At 46.3% G+C, this 10,337-nt stretch overlaps 1 protein-coding gene across 1 annotated transcript in view; it reads left to right on the plus strand.

The window, feature by feature from the left end:
- Positions 1-27: 27 nt before the first annotated feature.
- Positions 28-10,337, plus strand: part of ASTN2 (astrotactin 2) — a 594,006-nt gene continuing 583,696 nt past the window's right edge. Inside the window, 1 exon segment of the mRNA XM_006026274.3 lies at positions 28-129. The gene's annotated coding sequence lies outside the window, so the exon portion shown is untranslated.

A 10,337-nucleotide genomic window follows, 5' to 3' on the forward strand; every position in this document is an offset into this window, starting at 1 on the left:
CCCCCGGCCCCGGCCCCGGCCCCGGCCCCGCCGAGTCCCGCCTGCTGCTCTTCGTCCGCAACGAGCTGCCCGGGCGCATCGCGGTGCAGGACGACCTGGACAACACGGAGCTGCCCTTCTTCACCCTGGGTGAGCGCCGGCCGGCCGCGCTGGGAAGGGCTCCAGGCCAGTGCTCCTTCCCCCTGCCTGTCCCGCACCTGCCTGCCCCTGGGAGCCGCCTTCCCTGCTCCCAGAAATGCATCTAGACCTGTGTGTGGAGACAGAGAGTTTCTCCTTGATCTCCTCCCCGAAGTTAAGAGCAGCCCCCCTGCACCTGCTCAGGTGGGCGCCCGGCTCCGCGGCCCCTCTGCTTTCTACCTGGGGGTATTCGCCGCAAGGTTGCCCTCGGCCTTTTCATCCCTGTCCCGTCCCGTCCCCTCCCCATGCTCACTTCTAAACCCCCTTCTCCTTTTTCTCCCTTCCAGTGTCCCCAGCAGCATGGTGGTCACTTCTCATCCCCCTCCCCATCACTGACAGGCTTTTGCCCCCTGGGTCCCATGTCCCAGGGCTCCCCTGCCCTCGCTGCTGTCAAATGTAGGACATTCTTGCTCTAGAAAGGGCAAGTTTTCTTCCCTTTCTTACCCCCCCCCCATCTTCTTTCCCAATTTGCGGAGCAGTTTCCTTCCTTGCAATGATCCTGCAGGAGTCACTTCAGTGCTGTCACATTGTTGCGGTGTGATTCCCCCCCCCCCCCCCCCCCCTTCTTCTGTGTGGTTCCCCCCCCCCCCCCCCCCTTCTTATGGAGAGCCTCATTAGAGCTTTTTTTCTGCCTTTTCATGTTTTCCTCTTGGTGCACATTTCTTTTCCTGGGAAGCAGGGGTTGGGTGGGATATATAGATTTTTTTATTATTATTATTATTAGCAGGGTCTCTTGGCTGCCTAATGACTTTAGGGAAGACTTCATCCCAGAGCCTGGTAGCTCAGGCTGTGAAGTAGCGGATGCTCCTGAAACGGTCTTCTGCAGAAGGTTGGCCTTGGAGAAGCTGCCGTTGAGTGCAGAGGGAAGAGGATGCTTCATTTTAGCAAGAGGCTTGTTTATAAATATTTTGGCTGAATGGCGCTGATTAGCCTGGCTCTGTGCAGTGCTTGCACAGTCGGGTCTCTTGCAGAATGCCCCACACGTTGTTGTTTTCCTGTACTTCGAAAGATTTCAGCTGTAGTGGGGAGGAAAACGAATGTATTTTTATGGGAACAGCGTTGCCTTATTTTTGTGTAGCTGGTAGATCTCTTCTCTAAGAGGATGCTCTTGCTGTGTCTTGTCACTATTATCCTATGCTCTGCCTTAGATCTGACTTGTTATGCTCAATAAAAGTGAATTGTTTAGAATTTGGTATCTAAAGCTTGGCATCTGCTGTGGCAGATCACTGAAGGTTTTTGTTGATCTCAGTACAGCTCTTTATCCACCAGCTTCTCTGGTATCTAAACCTGCTGTAATTTGAGTACCTGCTTAGTTTTGTGCGCGAGATGCAGCTTAATGAACCTGGGTTGCGACTTTCAGTGGATTGTGTGCATTTAGCATGTCAAGATCTTCTAGCCTGTGTTCACGCTAGTCCAGTAAATAGCTGTAAGCTCAGCAGTGCTATGGGAGCCGACTGTTGTGCTTCCAAGTGACTGCTTTTCCAGTGAATGTGATGCGCTAGAGTAGCGAGATGACTGACTGCATCTCATGGTCCTTTTAACCCCCTGTGATGCTCTCCTAGTAGGGCATGTTTGCAATAGACACTCACATGGTGCATAAAGGGTCTCTCAGGCTGAGTCTGTCTGGTCCTCACTTTGCAGCGTTTTCTAGGAGCCTGAAGTCTATCGCAAAGAATCGATGTCCTTCCTGTATTACCTGAAATACAAAGTTCAGAGTCGAGGAGCAGGCTGGCATGAGGGTGGGCCAGCCTTTGCCGTGCAAGTAGCTTAAAGACAGTAAGAGTCTTAGTGTGCTGCTGACTTGAGATTTCGGGGTAAAATATACATTATGATAGGGTTTGGGAGTGAATTCTCTCCAGCTCCGTATCGCACTCTTAGCTAAATGTATCAGATGAAAGCAAAAGGCCCTCCAGGTAGCTTTACATATTGGTTCCTGCTCTGAGAAAGGTTTGGCTTGCTAGATCAAAAAGTCTGATCTCTTATAGCAAATCTCATTTCAATAAGTGACTGAAGATACTGTATCTGCTGAAGAAATTCTTTACCTAACAGCCAACCTGGGGTTTTAGCTAGTGCTGTGATGTGCAGCCTCTGCCTGAAGGCTGTTTCTTTTTGTTGTGCTTTTCTATATGCTGGAGAGCCCAAGGTAGCCCCCCCAAATTGTCAGAGTATAAAGGGCAGGGAAGAAACTTCCCCCTCCAACCACCACCGTATGGGATGGCTTGATGGCCATTCTAAGTTTAATAGGTGCCTTGTTCCAAGGGGAGATAATTCTTTTCCTTTTCCCAAGCTCTGTATTATGAATTATTTGTATCCTCTGGTATTTTAAATTTGTGACTTTTTTTAATATCACCTGGATCTTCTCCTACACTTAACTCTTTCCTGGGCCATTGTTATAAAGGATTTTGCTGGTTAGTGTGTTGGTTTTTACTAGACATTGGTCCTAGTCCCAATACACTTTCATGTTCCATAGCATCTGAAGGCCTGAGGAACTGATTGTTTTGGATAGTGGGGGAAATGGCCTCCGTTTGTCCTTTCTTTACATGCAGAAATTCTTGGTATTTAATATCGAGGACGTATTGACCCGTCTTGTGCTGACCATCTGTACTGTCTCTCTGTAGAAGGAAAGAGAAACTTCATAGGCATCTAATTATTTTTTTATTTTAGGAAGGAGAGAACTTTTCTGCCTTGAATAGGTAAAGGCACCCTAAGCCGCCTGACCTGAATAGCTTCAAAGAAGGACTTTGTTAGAAAGTTGTAATATAGGTAATGGAGGGGAAGGGGGAACCGATGTTTAGAACATGCAAGGCAAAGTTGAGAACAAAATAAGAGCCAAACTTAGGAATGTATTTATTTTTTAACCTTGGGAGAGATCAGAAACTCTTTCTTGGCAACTCTCTTCATTCACCGCAGCAGAACATAGATGCAAGTCCTGAATGTCTCATTGCCGTGTTTGCTTTTCCTGTGAGTGGCTTAGGACTCTTAAGGCCAGGAAACACAAAACATAGCATTCAGTTCTTTGTAGAGATATGACTCTGGACTCAAGGACGACTCTGACTTCTTCCAGGATACTATCTACGATAAGCATCCTTTCTTGCTTTTCTACACTTTTCCCAGAGCCTGACGAAGGGACTTTGCTCCCGAAAGCTTGCAGAAAAGGACAATTTTCTTGCCATTTTCCAGTTGTTCTAATAAAAGGTATCATTTTGGAACCAAGAGTTCTAGTTTTTTGTATGTCTTTCTTGCTAACGCTTTTTTTCTCTGACCCATGGGGTTCCTGCTGTAGAAAAGACTGACTGACTTCTTCATGGAGATCCATGTAGGTACGCTTGGAGCAGGGTTAGGGAAGACGGTATCAAAGACTGCTGGGCTTTGAGAGCAACAGAGGAAAACTTGTGCTCAGGAAAGCAGTTGAAAAAGTTAAGAGATGGTGAATCTGTGAAGACAAGGCAGATTCTCATACAAAAGGTGTGCTGTGATTTGCGTCATAAAAGATTTCCCACCTGAGATCTAGGAAAGACGCAAGTTCTGTGGGACAGGAAACTCTCCAGCATGTCAGAAATGTCCTGTGCTGCTTTGAGAGAAATTAAGCGTTTTTGAAGTCTTTGGCAAAAAAATCAAAAGAGCTATTCTGAGGCCGGAGGTAATAGTTTAGCGCTTGGAGTCCTCTCCTGGGAGGAGATAGGGAAACCAGCTGGGACTTGAACCTCGGGCTTCTATGGCCCAGGTGATGTTCTGCCCACTATGATATTGGCTACTCTGGGTGGGGGAGTCTGGTTTTACCAAAAATGCCATCCTGGACAAGAGAAGAGTCTTTTGCTGAACCTAGTAGGTATCTTCTAGTTAATACTTTGATCATATCAACACCTTTTTGACGGCAGGGAAAAAACCCTGTATAAAAACAAGGCCTCTTTTTTTTTCCTTGCTTTGTCTTCACAACCGTGATCTCAAAAGGGTACACATGTAGGAGACTAGTCGCACCTTTCCTGGCATGTGGAAATGTTCCTTGTGAAACTGTATATATTTGCTATGCCAAAGGAACATTTTTCTGCCCACTAGGGGGTGTTGGTGTCTGGAGATCTGTGTGCCTGTAATCCCCAGGGCTGTATAGGGAAAATTAATTTGCCTATATGTATATGCTTCATTCTTGAAACCAGTTGTGGGAAGAGAGAGATTTCTCCATTTCTTCTCAGAAAGCCAGCAGCTGGTTAACTTTAATTGTGCTTCGTCTTCCTGTGATCAAAACACGGGACCTCTGGCTAAAAACTGACCTAATTCGTTTCCTTATTCGCTGTAGAGTTGTGTTAGCACCCCTTGTCTCTGACTGACACCAGTGCTCCTTGTATTTCATCAGCTGTTTCCCTGTCTTAACTGAGAGACTATACAAATTGTCCCCTTCCCCTGGCACCAGTCTGTGTTTCAGGAATGCTAAAATTATTCAATAAAGTGCTCTTAAGGCAGGGAATGGAAAATTTTAACTTTACTCCTTGTGCATATATGCTATCAATTGACATACAGCTCATGATGATGCGTGAGTTTTCTGCAACCTTGGGTACACCTGTACTACCTTGCTGTATTTAATATCTTCCAGTATTTTTATTGGCAAATGGTCTAGCATTTTCATTGACTTGATCCATTTGTGATGAGGTCTCTTCTCTCTCAAAGGTATGCATCTTGATTGAGTTAGTGGCCATGTGTTATATACAATAGCTTTTTCAACAAGCGGCAGAGCCTGCTTTAAGTGCAATTCAGAGAATGAGGCAGTTAGCTTCCAATCTAATTTAGATGGTCTGTGTATATATATGCAGGCAGATTTTCACCATAGCTCTTATGTAAGAGACTACAATGTAAGTGTAAAAAGAGTTTACTATATACTTCTCATAAATGACTTTAATGGATGCTGTTTGACAAGCATATGCAGCTCTGCAAGATGCTTTGTATCTAGGGTTGTCAGGAAAAAGTGCTTGTGCATACGCATTAAGAATCTCTAACGATATCCCCACGTGCAAGGGGCCTGTGCTAAGGTGGTGTACCTCTGACTGGAGCTTTTATGGAGTCTGGCTGTGTTGATCCTAACATCATAATCTGTGTATGTAGTTTCCTGGGTTCTTGTTCTCAAAGTTAGCTTCTTTTCCCACATCCATCTGGGTACTTGAGTGAGGTTTTTTTTTTTTTTTTGTTATATATTGGTAAATAAATGAAATGTTGTTTTTTTTTTTTTAAATGGAGAGAGTGTTTATTTCTCTCCAAAAGACTTGAAGTGATTTCTCATTTCTTTTTAAATACAAATAAAAATCCCTTGGTTTCTCTGAGATGATTTTTTTTCAAGACTTGCTGTTTTCAAAGATGGGATTTTTTGGAAAGATTTTGAACAAGTGGAAAGATGAGGGACACTCTTACAACTCAAGCATTTACTGCTACTCCTGTTTATAACACAATACAGGAGCGTTCATTTGATTTGTGGGGTCTCTGAGCAGGATCAGCTCAGGAGTGAGGAACAGTGGGTACCTGCCTGTGTCCTGAGTTGCAATTTGTATTTTGTGGCATATTGAAGCAAATTTGAACTCCTGTCTGTTCAGGGAATTTGTTCCCAAATGTGGCTTTCCACTGCATGGGCAAAAGCAAGCGACTCCAGGGTGCGGGAGGAGCTGTTGTATGGGCTGTTTGTACGAGATTTGAAGAAGCCTGCACAATACTGAACATGATGACTAGGGACAGACATTACGAATAAACTGGTTTAAACCTTTAACAGAACTTAAGTTCAGTGCACATAAGCCAGTTTCAAAATGGGTGAAACTGGTTTAAGATAAACTTGGTTGAATGTAGAATCAGACTTAACTGATTTGGGTCAAACCAGTTTATGCAATGTCTGTCCCAGACCCCTTCCTGGTTTAAGTTAATCCAGAGTCCCCCAGCATCCCAGATGCTTTGCAGCTGGGCTGGGATAGGCTGTCCTCTCTGCTCTCCAAAGAACAGGCTGGCCTTTCCCCTCTCCTCCCTAGCTAGAGCTCTGGCAGAGACTGCAGGCACAGTAGCATCTGCCTGGCTTCCCTTGCTGCTCAAGCAGGGATTCCCACCCCCCTCCATTTCCCACTGCATGGACCCCAGCCCCATGGACCCTAGACATGTGCTCTGCTAGCTAATGCTGAGAGGTGTGTATGTGTCTCCAATTTCACTGGGACAGGCAGACAGAACAGTGTTTGCTTAGGGCTTTTGGGAACTAATCAACAGGTAGCTGGTAATGCTTCCTTGGAAAAAGCTGTTTAAGAAGAGTTTTAACTAATGAGAGAGACTTTGTTTTGCTGATGGGCTGATAACACTGTGGTTTTATCAGCCCCCCTGCTGGTTTGTAGAGAGGGAGATTGAAAAGCTGGTATCACCAACAGTTGCATGCACTGCACACCTCCTCTTTGCCTCAGAGTGTTAGCCCAGGGCTGGGGTTTGGCAACACTCCCACCCCTTGAACAGCCGGCAGGGAAAAGCCTGAGACTGCAGGCAGGGTAGGGATTTAAACCCCTCCCTAATCAGAGCATCCTGTCGACCACCCCATCCTCATTAAAAAACTAGGCGACTGTGGCATTGATGCCTACATGGTCAGATGGATTGCAAATTGTCTGAAGGGTCGTACTCAGGGTGGTGGTGGATGGATCATATTCGACCTGGGGAGAAGTGGGCAGTGGAGTCCCCCAAGGCTCGGTCCTTGGGCCCGCACTGTTCAATTTCTTTATCAGCGATTTGGACGACGGGGTGAAAAGCAACCTGTTTAAATTTGCTGATGATACCAAAATTTGGGGTGAGGTGGGCACGCTAGTAGAGAGGGAAAGACTGCAGCAAGACCTGGATAGGTTGCAGGGGTGGGCTAACAAAAACAGGATGCGTTTCAATACTGACAAGCTCAGGGTGCTGCACTTGGGCAGTAGTAACCAGCAGCACACTTATAAGATGGGAAACTCCCTTCTTGAGAGCACGGAGGCAGAAAGGGATCTTGGAGTCATTATTAACTCCAAGATGAACATGGGCCGACAGTGCGAGGTCACGGTTGGCAGGGCTAACCGGACCCTATCGTGCATCCACAAGTGCATCTCAAGTAGGTCCAAGGAGGTGATCCTCCCCCTCTACGCGACACTGGTCAGGCCACAGCTGGAGTACTGTGTCCAGTTCTGGGCACCCCACTTCAAGAGGGATGTGGACAACATTGAGAGAGTCCAGAGGAGGGCCACCTGCATGATCCGGGGACAGCAGGGTAGACCCTACAATGAGAGGCTACGGGACCTAAACCTGTTCTGCCTTCACAAGAGAAGGCTGAGGGGGGACTTTGTGACCGTCTATAAACTCACTAGGGGGGACCAGAAGGGTTTGGGGGAGACCTTGTTTCCCCTAGCGCCCCCCGGGATAACAAGGAATAACAGCCACAAGTCGTTGGAGAGTAGGTTTAGATTAGACATCTGTAAGAACTACTTCACAGTCAGGGCGGCTAGGATCTGGAACTGACTTCCAAGGGAAGTGGTGCTGGCTCCTACCCTGGGGGTCTTTAAGAAGCAGCTTGATGCCTACCTGGCTGGAGTCATTTGAGCCCAGTTTTCCTCCTGCCCAGGCAGGAGGTTGGACTTGAAGATCTACAAGGTCCCTTCTGACCCTACTTCTATGATTCTATGATCCTACCATGCCCCCCTCAGATCAGGATTGTGTAAGGGAAGGGAGGGCTGCTCTAGCAACCCCTGTCTTCTAGCCTGAGCCACTGCAGGCATGTGTCTGTATTTCTGGAATGAAAAGGAAATGTCTATCCACCTCCAAATTGGTTCAGACTTTGCAGGTTAGTCTAACCTGCAAAGATTGAATAAACTCAGGCTCAGGCTTTTTGAATGCCTGTCCCTAGCCTTTCTGGGTTGGTTGGTTGAAGTTGTCCACTAGATTATTGAATGTCCCTCTGCCTTGCACTGACTAGGTTATTATGGACAGTCAGGTAAAGTGCAGCAACTTCCAACATTTGCTTCCTACAGATTCAAAACTGAATCACGCTGTGCAAAAGCACTGATGGGAAGTGCAATGAAAACAAGACACTTGCAGCAGGCTCCCTGGGGCAGAGAGTGGGGGAGGGATGTCTCCTGATTCTGAGAGCATGGAGCCTTCCCTCTGGGAGGACTCCTGTTTGTGTGAAACAGCTGTTGTTAATTTGTTAGTTTGATTCAGGGAACAGTTCCTTAAATGGGGTGTGCTCTTCATAGGTGGGAGGTGGGGAGAGACACATGAAGGCTAACAGTAAGTGTGTTGCAGAGTTTCTGTGCCCTATCTGGGTTTTCATTCCCATATGTCCCACATTCTCTGTGTAATACTATCTGAGGGGTGGAGTGGAAAGATGCTCTGAAAAAGAGTCCCTTGAAGTTCAGTATCTCATGTTAATAACCTGACACTGAAGAGCTTTGCAGGCAGGTAGCAGTGGGGAGATCAGGGAAAGGGCTCTACAAATGCATGGTCTTAGCTGAGTGCTATCTTTAGCATATTAGAGAGAGTTCTTCCTGCCTACTGCCCCCTTCCCAAAGCAGAGAAGACCCTCTGGGCTACCTGTAAGCAGATATTGTATCACAGGGAAAGAAGGAAAGGTGGGTTGGCTTTTAACTCTGGGGCTGTGATGCAGGTGTGAAGTGGTACTACTGTTCCTCCCTAACTGTTTCCTGAAAGGAACTACCTTTAGGATGAGGTGGCTCCTGGCCTGAAAATCTGTCAGGCTTGGCAATGGATCTGAATGTGCCTTGTGGGAGAAAGCAGTTTCTGTTCTTTCCCTCTAATTTGTTGCTACCATTCTCGCCCAAGCAGCTGGCTAGAACAGGCAGCACTGTGCAGCTGCATAAGCTGAAGCAATATGGTCTGGAAGTTGCCGCAAGTCAGTAAGAAGTAAGTCTTCGTTCTTATTCCTTGCTCTGCTGCTGGTTGCTGTGTCACCTTGGCGCAGTCACTTAACTCCATTAGCCTCGGTTCTGTTCTGTGACTGTTCATGCTTCACAGATGCACCTGCAAAAGAGATACTATGCCTTGTATTAAGTACGATAGGATGCATGAGTCTGACTCATCCAGGTTTGGTTTTCCTTGTACTTGGCTAATGTTTTAAGCTTCGTCTTTATGAGGCAGTTGAAACTTACCCCGCAGAAAATTCTGACGTCTCACAGTCTTCATTTCTATCCAGGAAAAAAGTAAGTCGAACTTCTCCTGAAAGAGTAATCTGTTGGGGAAGGGAAAGTGTATTCCTGGGGGCAAAACAAGTGGGTTTCACTAGAATCATGATTTCAGGAGAAGTTGAATGACCCTGAGTTCCAGGGATTCAGAGAGGCTGGACCTGAAAACCCTGCTATATAAACTGACCCTCCTTGGCTCTTCTGTAGGGCTTTTTTTGTTTTCATTGGTGGTTGGGAATTTTTGATCAAACTGGGCGCGCACGCGTGCTCTCTCTCAAAAAAAAAAAAAAAAAAAAAAGTTTACAGAGAATCTCTATTTTATTCCCACCCAACTCTTTTTAGCCAAAAGAAATGAAACAAAACCCAATTAAACAAGCAGCACAGTGCAGACTGACTTTCTGCCATCTTACTTGCAAGCTTGTTAAGGGCCAATTTCCCAGAACCTCGATTCAGGATTCTGGGTGTCCTGAGGTTCCCTTGCCCTCGGACACTATTGGTGGGATTACAGCAGATCTGGAGACCCTGGTTCAGGAAGAGACTTCTGGAAAATTGGTTCCTAATCAGCTTGCTAGTGAGCTGGCAGGAAACCAGCCGGGTTTGTGATGCTATTCTACCCATGTTTTGACAAAAAAAGTCAAAAATAGAGATGTTTCTGTAAACACTCTTGTTTTGCCAAATCATTTTTGGGGGGAAAGAACCCAATCTGACAAAAAAAATCTCCAGTCATTTTTAACAGAGCCTACAGAGGGCCACCAATGTGATACGTTTTGTGTTATTTTGATCACAGATTTCTGTGCGCTCTGACTAGTTTTTGCTCCTACTACCTCAAAGTTTTGCTTGCTGCTGCCTGAATCTGTGGAATGTCCATTGAAATGGGTGGTGCGGGCAGGTCCTTTATGCCTCCGTCTTAGGTGATATTTGAATGTAGTAGATCCAGGTCAGCAGCAAATGCAGCAGCCCCCTCAGCAGGCCATCAGTACCTCTTATTTTCCT

Source organism: Alligator sinensis, unplaced genomic scaffold, assembly GCF_000455745.1.
Source record: "Alligator sinensis unplaced genomic scaffold, ASM45574v1 scaffold519_1, whole genome shotgun sequence".
In the NCBI taxonomy this organism is placed as follows: Eukaryota; Metazoa; Chordata; order Crocodylia; family Alligatoridae; genus Alligator; species Alligator sinensis.